Source organism: Nothoprocta perdicaria, unplaced genomic scaffold, assembly GCF_003342845.1.
Source record: "Nothoprocta perdicaria isolate Ctin4 unplaced genomic scaffold, notPer1 scaffold_231, whole genome shotgun sequence".
In the NCBI taxonomy this organism is placed as follows: Eukaryota; Metazoa; Chordata; class Aves; order Tinamiformes; family Tinamidae; genus Nothoprocta; species Nothoprocta perdicaria.
In genome coordinates this window covers 193,671-207,795 of record NW_020455457.1, presented here as the reverse complement: position 1 = coordinate 207,795, position 14,125 = coordinate 193,671, and the positions used below count along the sequence as shown (strand labels likewise).

The 14,125-nt window shown below is 42.1% G+C and overlaps 1 protein-coding gene across 1 annotated transcript in view; it reads right to left on the bottom strand.

The window, feature by feature from the left end:
- Positions 1 to 14,125, bottom strand: part of SPIDR (scaffold protein involved in DNA repair) — a 187,565-nt gene that overhangs the window by 34,514 nt on the left and 138,926 nt on the right. The gene's annotated exons all lie outside the window — the stretch shown is intronic.

Sequence of the window (14,125 nt, the reverse complement as noted above, 5' to 3'; positions counted from 1 at the left end):
AGAAAAAAGAAATGGCAGCTCATTTTGCACTTTGGAAGGCAGGGAACATCCTAAAACGCATTTTGACAGGGTGGCTGGCACTGTATGTGTGCTTCTTCCTCAGGGAAGGGGCAAGGTACAGGAATCGCTCTAACTCTGAGGGGTTTTCTTAGGGAAAACTGCATTCAGTGGGAGCTTCTGCTGCTTGCAGGCCACACCATCCTCCTTGAAACAGAAAAAAAAAAAAACCAAAAAAACAAAAACAACAACAAAAAAAACCATAGAGGCAGCGGGGCAAGGGGGGAAGCAGAAGCGAGGGCCGCCCCGGGCTCCCGGTGCCTCGGTGCCCGTTCCTGGCGGCTTGGCCGCCTCGTCCCGCTCCCGCGGAGGCTCCGCGCCGCGAGGCTCCGGCTGGCGGCGCCGAGGCCGCGGGCAGGGCCGAGGCCGCGGGCAGGGCCGGGAGGGCCGCGGCGCGGGGCGGGCCGAGGCTCGGGCCGCCTCCCCGGCCCTGCGCGAGCGGCGGCCAAGCCGGCGGCGCGCGGCGATAAACAGCGCGCTGGAAACCAGATACAGGGGACATTGTGTTCTTGGGAGGAAAAACAACCGGGCTTCTGCTCACTTAAAGTAAACAGTTAATCCTGTTTATCTTTTTTTTTTCTCCCCCCCGCCCCCGATGACTTGTTAACGGAACGATCTCTTCCGCGAAGCGAACGCGACGTTTTGTCACTGAAATTCATAGCGAGTTTCTCCGTCCTCTGAGGGAGGGGGAAAAAAATCCAGTCCAGTATGTAAACTTTCTACTATCGGCAAACAGTGCGGAACAACAATATTTCTTGGCTTAAACCGACTTAACAAAGCAATGCCAAAAGTGAATGAGACCTTTCCCTCACATACTTTATTTTGGAAAACCCAAGTCCTCAACAGAGTGCTCTATTCAGATCATTTAACCGGGCATTTTCTGACAARAAAAACTTTTTATTTTTTTTTATTTTTATTTATCGAACCCCCCAATCCTGGGAGCTGCAGTGTCCTCAGCCTAATTAAAACACATCCCGCTTATAGTTTCGCCCTCGCTAACGAACCCGGGGGCTCCCCTCAGGTTTTTGGTGCAATATTTTTGGCAATAAAAAGAGAAGTCAGAACGGGGCACACAACGGACCCAAAGTGAAGTAACAAATTATTATTCTCCTTTCCGAAGCACACACTCCCTGGGCAAGTTCCCCGGGGCCCTGACTTTGCATATTAAGGATGATTAATTAGCAAAGCAGATGGGATTGATTATGTTGTTTTGCTGCAGCCGCCGCGTTCTACCTATTAACTTCTAATTCCTGGGTAGTCCAGCAAAGTCTACCAAAAGCTATGAGCTTTTCCAAAGGGAATTCTAATTTTTAGCATGAAGGAATTCAAGCAGCACGGAGAGTCAATAACGAAAGCGTGCTTCACGTCCCCAGTCAGTGAAAGTTTGTTGATTTAGCTATTTATAATCATAAAAATATATGATTTGCAAAACTGAAGAAGGAGAAGAAACATATTCTGACCCTTTGCTTTATTTTTATGCRTCTTGCAAGCTTGGAGTCTAAGATTCTGGGGTTTTTGGGCAACCAATGTCATCAAGTGCAAAAATGTAAAATCAGGTCTTGCTAGGAAACTAAAGGGGAGGCTCATTTTCACATAAATTAAGTCTGAATAGTTTACATCCTTTTATTTTTTGCATTTTTAAAGCATTTTTTTTGTTCCCTTGAGATCTTCTTTATTTTCACCTTTTTTTTTTTCTTTTTTTTTTTTTTTTTTAATCCTCTGCAACAACTGCATTATTAACTTGGCTCTTGTGATTTCTCAAGCACAACAACACAACGCAGCCCTATTTCCCCCTGGAGAAACTCAACTCGTGAGGCAGCAAGCAGCAGCCAGGCTCCGCTTCAGCCTGGGGCTTAAGCAGCACTGGGCTTGTTCCCCCCAGTCCACGTCCTAACCCACTGTGGCCTCCAGCCAAGACTGGAAGAACCAGTATCCCTCTGTCCAGGACTAGAAGAGCCAGTATTGGTAGGACATGATCGCGTTGAAAACTTCCCCTTGCTCCATGTTTCATTTAACCTCCTCCCTGCCAATGCTGCGACCTGCATAGGAGGTTGAATTGAGTCTTGAGACTGTTGAGTTTGGTCCATCATATTTCTCCCAAATTGAACCATGGTCTGCAGCGCTCTGAAGACCGCATGTAGGCCAAGATGATGCAGGCGGGAGCGGAACCGTGAGTAGCCACCGCATGGTAGGAGAAGCAATGAAGCTTCTCCCTCTGGAGAAGAACGCGGTGGTTCCACGTTCTCAGAAGAACGTGGTTCCACGGTCTCTGCCGCCTGGAGAAAATCCCATGGCAGGACAAGAGGCAATACATCCCAGCACAGGCTGCAGCTGTAACCCATGCACAAAGGATTTCCCCTTTGATATCCCCACATTTTGACCCACGTCGGGCAGCCACCATCTCACGCCCTATTTTAGAAGGRGATGTCTCAGCTGAAAGGAATGCAGACAGCAGATGAACTGGTGGGAGATCATTGGGAGGTGAAGCAAGAGCAGGAGAATGTAGCAGGTAAAGAAAACAAAGATCAGGAGGAAATGTTCTGATATCACCTCTTTTCCGCTTCCTTTCTAACAACTTGCTCTTCTCCATATTTCGGATAGATAAGAGATTAGGGGGGAAAACATTTGTGGCAACTCTAGTGTAATTCTACAAATGAAATACAAACACTAATGACAGTGTTCTTCCCAGGTAGGTTTGGAATATTTATATCAGAAATTGATGATTAAAAGAAAAAAAAAATCTTGAAGTGTGGCTGTCAACATTTTTTCCAGTTTTAAATAAAAAAAAAAACAGAATATTGTTACATCTTGCATGTTCCCATTGAAATTTTCAAAATGAGAAATCCTATTTTCACGGTTTACATTTGTAGAGTATTTTTAGAGAACCAGCAAGTCTAGGACACCACTGAAAAACCCACCAGAACGACAAAAAAAAAAAAAAAAAAAAAAAAAAAAAAAAAAAAAAAAAAAAAAGGGAAAAGAAAAAGAATAAACAACCCACATTTCGACTGATCTCCAAGTCCTTCATTTCATGCTGTGAAGCAGGCAGAGAAAGGCAGGCACCTGCGTACATTGGTGCTGTTCCAGCACCTTGACTCCATTCAGCCACTTACAGAAATTCCATGTTGCTCTTTTAAAATTACTCCACCTACACTGAACACTAAACAAGGGTCAAACACAAACCCCCCCAAAATTATAATAACATTTTCAATTTTCTATAATTTCAAGGGATAATTTTTAGCAGGATCAGAACCTGCAGAACACAATGGGGGAAAAATACTAAATCCACCATATACACATATACTGATTTGTTTGGGTTTTTTTTTTTTTTTTTTAATTGAAATGGATAATCTTAGGACACACAGAGAGAACCTCTCATTTCCTTCATCACTCTGGTTATCTTCTGATGCATACAGAGATTTCAAATATTGTGTGTGCTAGTGGAAATGGTCCTAAAGGAACAACTCCCTTCTCCGGGATCTCTACCGCAACTATTCTACACCCATAATAACCCTCATTTTATTTCTCATGCACATGGAACACTGTTTTATTAAAAGGTGTTAATAAAATGGCCACTATTATAGCACAGTTTACAATAAATCAGTGATTATGCTGGGTTTAAGATAACAACTCTGATCAAATACTGAGCAACAAAGTGCATGGTCATGCTACGCTTGATTGTGATTTCCTCTTCCTCCTATGAAAGTCCTTAAAGGCAGAATCCCTTCAGAAGAGCAGTCATAGTTTCTGCTCATTGCTTCAAATACTCAAGAAAGAGGAAAAAAAAAAATAAGCACCGTGTCTAATCAAAACTACAGGAAGAGTTTAGAGAGACAGAAGATAATCCTGTAAATTAGGGGGGGATTAAATCCCTGTGTAAACCCCTCTCTGATTCAGTATTCAGTGTCCGAGGCTGAGACCCTCTCTCACTGACCCTTGGCTGTATGGAAGTGAGTGGGTGCTGGGGCCGGGAGCGCGATTCTACATCCYGCTGAGCATCCCGTATGGAGCGGAGCCCTGATCCTGGCTGGAGCTCCTGGGGGTTAGTGCGGCACGACACTGCACCAAACGCTTGGCCTACAGGAAGGAGCCCTTTAAGCTCCTGCTTATCCTTGTTGGCCGCAGGCAATAGGGTGCGTGTTTGCTTTGGGTGTATTGTCAGCTTCTCTGCAGTTGTTTTTTACTTCTCTTTTTTACCTCTTTTTTACCTCTCTTGAGGCTCTGGATCAAGTGGGATCTCTTTGTGTTGAGGGTCCCAAACCAGGCAACTAGGCCCTCCTTCAGCCTGACTCGAACCCCCTACTCWGAACAACACGTTTAGGAGTTACCAGGTGAAGATCTGAAGGATGCCCAAAGAGGGCTTCCTCCTACAGAACATGCAATAAAAGACATGGAGGACCACCACATAAAAATGAGATTTTACATGAAATCCAGGCCGTGCATTTGGAGGCATGATCTCGAGTCACAGGACACACGGTTTGTGGAGTTATCTCCCCTGCCAGGTAGTGCCCGGCAATGGGAACGTTGAATCGCATGGCACAGGGTGCTCATGTGCCCCTAGGCTGGGCCATCAAAAGAGCCTAAATTAAAAACTGAAGGATTCTGAATCTAATCCAGATAAAGCCTCTGAAGGGCATTCTCAGGAATGGGAGGCAAAATGCCTGCATTTTCAATAAGCCATGCTCCAAAGCTCAGCCACGTTCCAAAAAATATCGCGGGCTCCCACCATAGCAAGAAGAATAAAACATCAACAAAACAAAAATAGAACAAATAAAAATGAAATGTAATTAATCCCACTTGGATAAATCTAAGCATTCTGCTTTACCAATTAAAAATAAAGTTAAAAAATCGTAACAGAAATGGAATTCAGTTATGGAAAAAAGTGGTTTGAGAATAGGAAAAATGCATTGTTTCAAAACATGGCATTTCAGCAATTTCACTTTTTTTTCAGTTGGTCATAATGACCTTTTCATGAGACAGTTATCATTTTTTATAAGATGATCTGACAGAAAATTGATTCTTTGAAAATTTCACAACTATTTTTCCTAGAAATATTTTTCAGAACTGTAAAGTAGTAGTTGTTTATTAAGTTTCAGGCTATGGTGTGACAAAGCTTTATTACCCAACATATTAAAGACTAATTATCAGTATGCCTATAAGTAGAAGCAATGCTGAACAGTAAGAGATGAAAATGTAACAYATAAGCTACAATAAAACTGTGTGCATGTAAATTTTAAGTTTCAAAACTACATAAAATATACATTTTTTTTTTCTTGATTGTTAAAAATTCCCTATGCAAAAAGAAGCAAACAAAAAAGGGGAGAAATACTCAGACGAATTTTCTTGGGGAAGAGCTGGTAACTGCAAGCTGTACCTGATACCATTTGGGGGTCTAATTGCTGCTAATTTTTATGCTGAAATGGTAATGGTAATGGGTGAACCTTACTCCACTTTTCTGAACCCCCATTTTTCTGAAATGGTTGTAAATATTTTCTCTTAATTGCCGCCTCACTAACATATGATAAAAATATTCCACACGCACACCTAGATTGGGGAATAGTTTTATTTGTATGAAAGCTTAATTCACCACAAACCTGCCTTTCCTGACCCAAAGACATTCTTTAAGCAAATTGTAACTATATTTATCTAAATATATCTTTTCATATAGTGTTAAACCGAGCAGGTGATCGCAAAGGCACAAAAAAAGCCTTTTGTTTCAGCGGGACCCGGTATGAAGAGACAAGAACACCCAGGAAAAGGGCAGATCAACACTGAAAATTACACGCTGCACACCTAGGGTGTACAAAGAATTGATTTTTTAAGCTGCAAAGAGTTATTTACCTACAGCAGAGTGAAAGATAGATGTTCTTGTAGGGCTAGCAAACGTGATACCATCTGATTTGGAATTAGACACCAAAAGAGCATTTATTATCATCCCACACTGGTTTAATCTGAATTCCTAACCCTCTGTTCTCCCATCCCGGTTTCCCCCTCCCCTGCTGCCTGCCTCACCACACGTATTTTCAAGTGCCACATGCACTGATCTTTTTGAGCACGCTGTCCTCCCGTTTCAAAATTTCCTATCAAAGAAACATTCCTACTACTCTTCACATTTATGTTCTGCATTATAGACACTAGCTTTAATCTTACAGCCGGGGTGTTACTGTACTACAGCCCTTGTATAGACAGTGCACCTTTAAATGTTTCAATTTTTATTTTTTAATGATTATTAAGCTGTTATAATAATTGTTAGTTTTAAGGGACAGGGATCCAGATCCACCCTACATACRATGTAGAGAACTCTGTAATAGTTTTATAGCTAAAATACATTAGTTACAAAAGACCAAGGTACGGAGGGCAGGAGAACCTGAAAGGGAATAGAATTTACTTTCCTTTTCCTTCTCATGCAGTAACAATGACATCTCCAAAGGCATTAAAGTTTCCTCTTCTTCTTCAAACATGCAAAACGCAGCCCGCTGGAAATCCTTTGGCTCCTGTTTAGGTATTGGTCACAGAATATTTCCAGCAATGCACATGTTTACAAGCCTATGACCTAACCGGAAAACTTATACCTGGTAAATTGAGGCATATAAAAAGTTATACAGTGCAGCATTGCTAAGTTCTCTAGCGTTTATCACAACAAGCTCCACGCTTTCCTCGGTTTGCAAGCTGGTTCACAATTAAAGAGATGGCTTCACTATAAATATAKATATATATTAAATCCTACAGTTCTAAATCRTGTAATTTGTAACAAATAGTAAAGAGATTTCCAAAAAGAAAAAGAAAAAGGACATTGGGCAGAGGTGAAGTTCTATACACAGTGCACACAACCAACTTGACATGTTAGCAGAGCTGTTCACAAATGACTGTACTAGAGAGCAGGAACATTATCCTTCCATACTGCAACAGCATTTCAACGTACAGCAAGGAACTTCCACACAGCCCTGTACTTCATGCTTTAGCCACAAGTTTTCCAGGGATACAACAATGCCAGGAAGCCAAGGACTGCAATTCCCCTGAGCTTTCGAGTTGTTTTTATGCCATCTACAGAATCAAATCAAAATGATTTGCCATGAGGGGAAGCTGCCGTATGTGGGGCAGATTCCGAAGAGGGCCACGTGAAGCAAAGAGCACAGGCGTGTGCATCTCTGATGGCCTAGGGCCGCCTGAAGCAAAGCGAAGCTGACCACGGAAAATAAAAATCCAAATTTGCAAAGCTTGCAGTCAGAAGGTGACTAGAAATGGACAAATCTGCCTTCCACATGCAACTTGTTTTCTTACTATGCGTGTACCACTCAAAGTGATTCTGGATTGAAACTGAACATAGGAAATCTGAGGCGCAGCAAACTATTTACATTGTTTTTAAATTTCTAGCCGAGTAATGAAAGAAATATTAACATCTCCACCTACACTTCCCCACAAACTAAACTTTTTAATGACCAGATTCAGTCAGGAAAACTTCCAGCTTCCCATGACATGCCTTTGAATGCTCTCTAGATTTCAAGATCCTTTTTGCTTTCTCTAACAGGAGTTTTCTCAACTACCAGTAACTTGAAATCATGTCCACGAGCAGCAAGATTTTAAACTAAATATTTTCCCATATGCAGATACGTAGATAGATATATACTTGTATCAAACCTGAAGCCTGTAAGAGTTCTCTTTGTTGGACCATATCATCATTTAGTATCCACAAACTAAAAATTCGCCCAGAAACTAAAGCCTGCAGTGAAGGGCTAAGTGAAGGCGCGGAGTTTCTGCCATGCAGTGTTTGTTGCCACTCCAGGGCTGTGGCACCGTCCCCCCTCCTTCCTCATAACTGTGCTGGCCAAACAGGTTGAGGCAGCACTTGGAATCAGATCAGGAACCGATCCAGTTCAAACAAATACATCTCGGAAGAAAAGCGGCCTTTTTACCCCGCTGCTGACTGAGAGCACAGCAGAGCAGCATGGGGGGCTGTTCCAGCACAGGTGAAGGGGCACCCTGGCTTCAAATGGTGGCAAGAAAACACACCTTGGGACACCTTGTCACAGCCTTCTGTAACCAGAGGTCACTAATCCAGACGTACGTAGGTGAAACCTGAGGTGAAACCTGCAGGAGAAGAAACTGTCCTTCTTCCGGAGGGACCATCGCTACCCGCCCGCCTCAGGTGTCTGTCCTCTAGTTTGCTTTCAAAACTTTGTTCTGAAGCTCCCCCAACTTGTAGAAATAATTTTAGTATCGAATATTGATACAGGTGATAACATACAATGTTAAAAACAGTATCTCATTTTAATTGTATAGCTGCAGGAGGGACAGAACAATTTAAAAATGAAAGCTACTKGAAAGCAACAGCAGAAATGCTTCAGAAACACAGCAAGTCAGTCTAGAGGGAAAAACGTACAGAGCCCTGCAAAACCTCCTCATCTTTTCAAGTTTTAAAGCCCAGTTGGTGTTACCAGAATACTAACATACATTTACAGTCATGAAGGAAAAAAAACCCACCAACAACATGTAAGCTAATAACCCTGTATTACAAGTACTTTACTAACACTGAACATTTAAAATACAGTCTTCAAAAGTAAAGAGCAGCCTTTCGATATCAAATTTTAATTTGCCTCCAAGTATCTGCCACAATTTCTGGCTCATTTCCCTTCTGATGCATATTCTGGATAGTTTACTGAATTGGCTCAATTATTCTATAATTGAAAATGTAGATATTATTTAATGATCTGCTTTATCAATTTTCTTATCTAGAGATCAATTTTAGCACAGCTTGGTTTAAAAAACGTGTCRTTGTATCTTCAATTCTTGACATATATTAGAGTGACAAAATATTGCATTCAACAGAGCAGATGAACTTCAGCATTTCCTTTAGCCTGAGTGAGGCGCCTCAGCTGGTAAATGAGACAGACCAGTTTTAATCACTTTGTACCTGTGAGTAGTAGGGGAGGTTGGATTTTCTTTTATAATAAGCAAAATACTACCTATTTGAACAGGTACCTTCTACATTTTCTCAGTAGGAAGCTAGTGGCAAAACCAGTAACATCTTTCTTGCTGACTTAAAGGAAAAAACAAAAAGAAAACAAATCACGTTTGCTGTTTTTAAACAACTAAATGGACATAAATTGTCAGACTGTGGGTCATCACTAAGCACAGGCCAAAGCATTGGCACGAAGGACTGTGTTGTGAAGCCTACAAGCTTTATTTGGTTTTCAGTTCACATTCCTGCAGAGTGAGACATTCTTAATTCGGGAGAGCTACGGGTAAACATTTATGGGAAAAAATTATTAAATATTTCCTTTCACAAAGGTAGCAGGCAAAATAAAAACAAAAACAAAGCCCCGTGGCTACACTAAAGGTGGTCTTTCACCAGCGAAATACAGCAAGAGAAGTGAGGAATCTGCTCCCCTTGCTAATAGCACCTCGGAGCTTTCATTATTGCTGGGACACTCATCTTCCCTCCACCCTCCAACCAGCACCAGCTCAGGCTAGATTTATTTATTTTCACGTAGCAGCATCATCCATACGGGAAGCTGCAGCCTGAGAGGCCTCTCCACCGCGGGGACCTATAGCGATCACCTGGGTTCTCTGTACCTTTGCACCCTGATTTATCATTGCAGAGGCAGGGAAAATGCTTACAAGGGTAAGGACACTTGCTACAACACCCGCAGCAAGTAACACGTAACTGCTGGTCACTTCCCAAACCTCTCTGTGAACTGCAGTAGCCTTTGGGAGCTGTTTGTTGCAACTCAGTTCACGATGCGACGTTGGAAAGGTCGCAATCCACCGGCTTTTTAAAGGACTCTTGAAAAATGAAGTCTATCCCAAAATTTCCTCTCCAAATAGGAAATATCTCATGCCCGAGAAATATCTTGTTGCTGTGAGCAGTTTGTTCATCCGGCAGGTTGGTGGAGCACAGGGAGGAGGAGGAGGAGGAGGAGGAGAGGCCTGCAGGCCCCAGGCCTCGCTGCCGCCTCCCGCTGCTCCGTCTGCAGCAGCACCTCAGGGGCAGCCCAGATGTGCTTCGATCACGAGGTACCCGGCGCAGAATCTTCCTCTAACTTCACAGGCAGGAACAGGTTGGGGGATATCCCGGCTCTGCTCCTCCTCCTTGACCACGATAAGATTCTCTGCAGGAGACTCAGACACCTACACACACTCTCTCCCTGCTCTCCCTTTGTATTATTCCCAGTTCCTAATATTCAGATTATTATTCCATTTTCAAAGCCACATTATTTATGTCTCTAATTTCTGTAAGTGCAGCATGGGACTTCTGTTAAACAGACCCATTTCAGAGACGGTGCCAGGAGCAGTTCCTGCAGGTAGCTCCCACGGCCTTGCCAAAGGTATCGCCTTCCTCCGTGGCCAGTAATTCCCACTGACTCTTCTCTAGCTCCCTTGAAGAGTTTTCCCCTCCTACCCTGTTTTCTGTCTACTTGTTAAGACTGAAAATGTTACATTTTTTTCCAACTTAAATCAAAGCTGTTGGCATTAGAGGAGCAGGTCTCCAAGAGCAGCCCGGTGGTTCCTTCCTGTCAGACAAGAACCGTGAGGCAGCTCCTCAGAACTTCCCTGTGACCATGGYAGGACCAAGGTTTTATCAGCGCTCTTGAAATCCGATGCACTTTCCTGTCATCTCCCCAGTGTAGCTCCAGAAAAGTAATTCCAGGGCAGAGTTTGTACAGAGATACTGGGCATATGTTTTCCTGAAATGCTAGGCATACAGCTAGAAGGTTCATTTCATGGCAGCATAATTATGGTGGGCACTAGAAAGGGAAAAACAGTAACAATAAAGTGAATTTTCCTTGTTAGATGACCCYTGTGGACCAATATGCCAAAGATCTCGCCTCCTAAAAGAGGAGAAAAGAAACAGATTGCCCAAATAATTCCACAAAATTGTTTGCCAGCACAACCAGCTATAAAGATGTCATATGGTTTGTCATTTGAGTAGAGCACAAAATAATTCAAAAATTGAGCAGAGGAGGAAAGGAAACTACTTTCTCCTGGGACTAAACTATGTTAGACGGTTGATCCTCCCCAGAAAGCCTGAAGTCCCATTCTTGTTTGACCACTCTGCTAGTCAAAATTGGGAGTATTAATTAGCTGATATGTATCTAACACTTCAAAGATGTAAGTATTAGGTATGTGACTTTAAATGATAATTATGTTTGTGCAAAAATTTTGGTGCAATAATTGCAGCTTCTTACTGATGAATGGTAAATTGATGCATTCCAGTTCACTTTGCTGGAGATTTTAGAACTCTGTTAAAGTGTTGGGTAGGATTAATGTAATTAAAATACAGTCCAAATGAAGCACTTTAGAAAATATCCCTACAAAAAATCAAGATATTATGACATGGTGAAACAGATATTCCTACCTCATTGCTGCATCTTTTAAAAATATCTATAAGGAGTCTTTTGTTCTAATCATAAACAATAATCTGAACCAAAATGTGCACTAATTAACAACTCCTTATTTAAAAGTGAAATGACTGAATTACTTCAAGTATTTGCATAGCAACTTTTTCCCTAACCTCTCTTGGAATAGCAGCCTGAGACTATCCTCACGCCAGGAAACAAGCTACTCGCCAGCTGCAATTTTTCTTCACCTGTCCAAAAGACTCACTAGGCAGTTGTAAATACTATCAGGAATGATTAGTATTGWGATCACTGGGCTACTTTAAAGCAATTACCTTTATGGTGGAAAAAAAAAAAGAATTCTAAGGACATTTCAAAGTACACGCTTGATGCAATTACCTGATCTTTTTTTTTGTCTTTTTATCAGCAGTGCCAAACACTGTTAGCAGAATTACAAGAGGAGATGAAGAAAGTGCAAAGATCTTGACAATACAATCAAGATTATATATATATTTCTTTTAATAAGAATAAGAATTGCTCACTCTTTTTATTAAAATAACATTTTAAAGCTTATATGTGTCACATGAAGGGTACTCTACTTATTTCCACTTTCCATGTAATATACAAACTTAAACATAAAATACGTTATTTCCACAAAAAGAGTTTTTTTAGTTAGTCACAAAAAAAAAGCTTTGTTACTCACAGTGGTTTACATTAACTTAATAACATGGAGAGATGTGTTTTAAAGTAKGGAAATCCCAACAACCCACAGACCTGAGCAATGGTGGTGCAAACAACATCTGCACAAGTAGTTGAGGGGACAAAAAGGAAGCGAGGGCAAAGCTTGGGTCAGCCCACCATGAAAGATGCTAAGTTCCTTGGGAAGCAAAGCAGAACTTGCCCATGTCCAGTAGCCCACATTAAAAAAAAAGAAAAAAGAAAAGTAATAGATAGTTGTTCTCAACCAAAGCCACGCTTGCTTAAACATACTGTTTCTCCTATCCCCCCTTATTACAAGGTCAGAATTGATTATCTGATGAATAAGCTGTTACTCAATTATGACTTAACCCAATCCCCATCAGTCAATCCCAGGCACACCTTTCAAACCACAAGAAAAATGAATGTTCATCTCCTCCTCTTCTTTTCCCACATCTCCTACCTCCTCCCCACCCTTTCCACTCCTCCTGGATTACGCATTCTGGGATTCACTTTCTTGTTCCAGACACAAGAAATAGAGAGGCCTCCACACACTTCTACCTGGAACAAATTCCAGTAACTCCCCCTTAAAATCGCGGTCCCACATTGCTGTGTGTCCCTTCACTCTCCTCTTGACTCCCCAATGCTGGTCTCCCAGTTTCTCAGTGAATTCCAGAGTTGCAGCCCTTAACCCAGCTCTGCTCCTTTGTTCAGAAACAACTTCTATTCACCCAGAATGAACCCAATGCCTTTAACACAAAGTGGTCAAAAGAAATAGATACTCCTGGATTTAATTCTAATCACTATTCCACACGCTTTGCAAGTGGTATATATTGTATGCCACATGCTAAAATGCTTCATTTATAGTGCTGACATTTTCATGTTCCCCGTATCTATTTGGAATACCAAGCTCTAGCGTGTGCAAAAAGATAAGATTATTAGTGTGTGCAAAAAGATAAGATTATTAGTGTACGCAAAACGTGACATCAGAAGTGTGCAAATCCCTTGTTTGCATGTGCAAGAGAAATAGCTGTACCAGAACTACTTGTATCTGCAATTATTTGCTTTACTATTTGCTTGCTAAATTGATTTGGCATGTGACTATATAGCAGTACGCAGCTCCCCTTCTCCTGTGGAGCTCTCTTGGGGAGCTCTCTTGGGGAGAGAGAGAAGGATAAAATTTTCAGGTTCATGGATTATACTGATTACCTAATGACAGTGATTACCAGCTAATCGTTATAGTGACTGCAAACTAACTGGTACAGAAATAGTTTGTGCTGCAAGAAATGAAAACTCCGGCTGACAAAACATCAGAAAATGGAAGGAGTCGCCCAATCCCCAAAWCAGAACTGCAGCAGGTTGTGCTGCTCTGGGAGAAAACATGGGCCTAGAAAGAATAACACACAGTTCATAGGTACGATACATACACACGCTCACATACATTCACATCGTTCTTTTTATCCACTGGGCAAATACAATAAGGCTTCCTAAGCGCCCTTGCAGTAGGGGTCAGAAAGTGGCAATGTTGAGYGCTCTGCAATCAACAGATGCCACATTTCGAGGTTTTAGTACATCCTTAAGCTGTGCTCCATAGGAAATCTGGTATTACCTCCCCTTGGAATACTTTACTTTGCACCTGTGCTTCTTTCCATACTGCTAAAGAAATCTCTCTMTMTATATATGTATATATAAAATTAGCAAGGCTTGTTGCTTGGCCACAGTCCGCTACTGTTTGAGTTAGGGGACATGCGAGTTCCAGTAGCAGGTGAGTAGAAAGCTGTGAGCCTGGGGTCCGAATACAGGAGAGCAGGTGACCCACTGTCACCTCAATCTCCTCTGGCCTRCACAAGTGGGAAGTGGGATGTGAAGCCCTTACAGAGGGCAGTGGATCGGCTGGATTTGGAGGGGAGCTGGTGAAGAGCTTCACTTCAGGTCTTTGTCTTTCATCTTTTAAAGCTTTTCTGTCCTGGGTGACACAAACCTCTTGAGCCAAGGAGGAAAGTTCAGCTCCCATCTCTCCCCGCTCATCCCTCCCC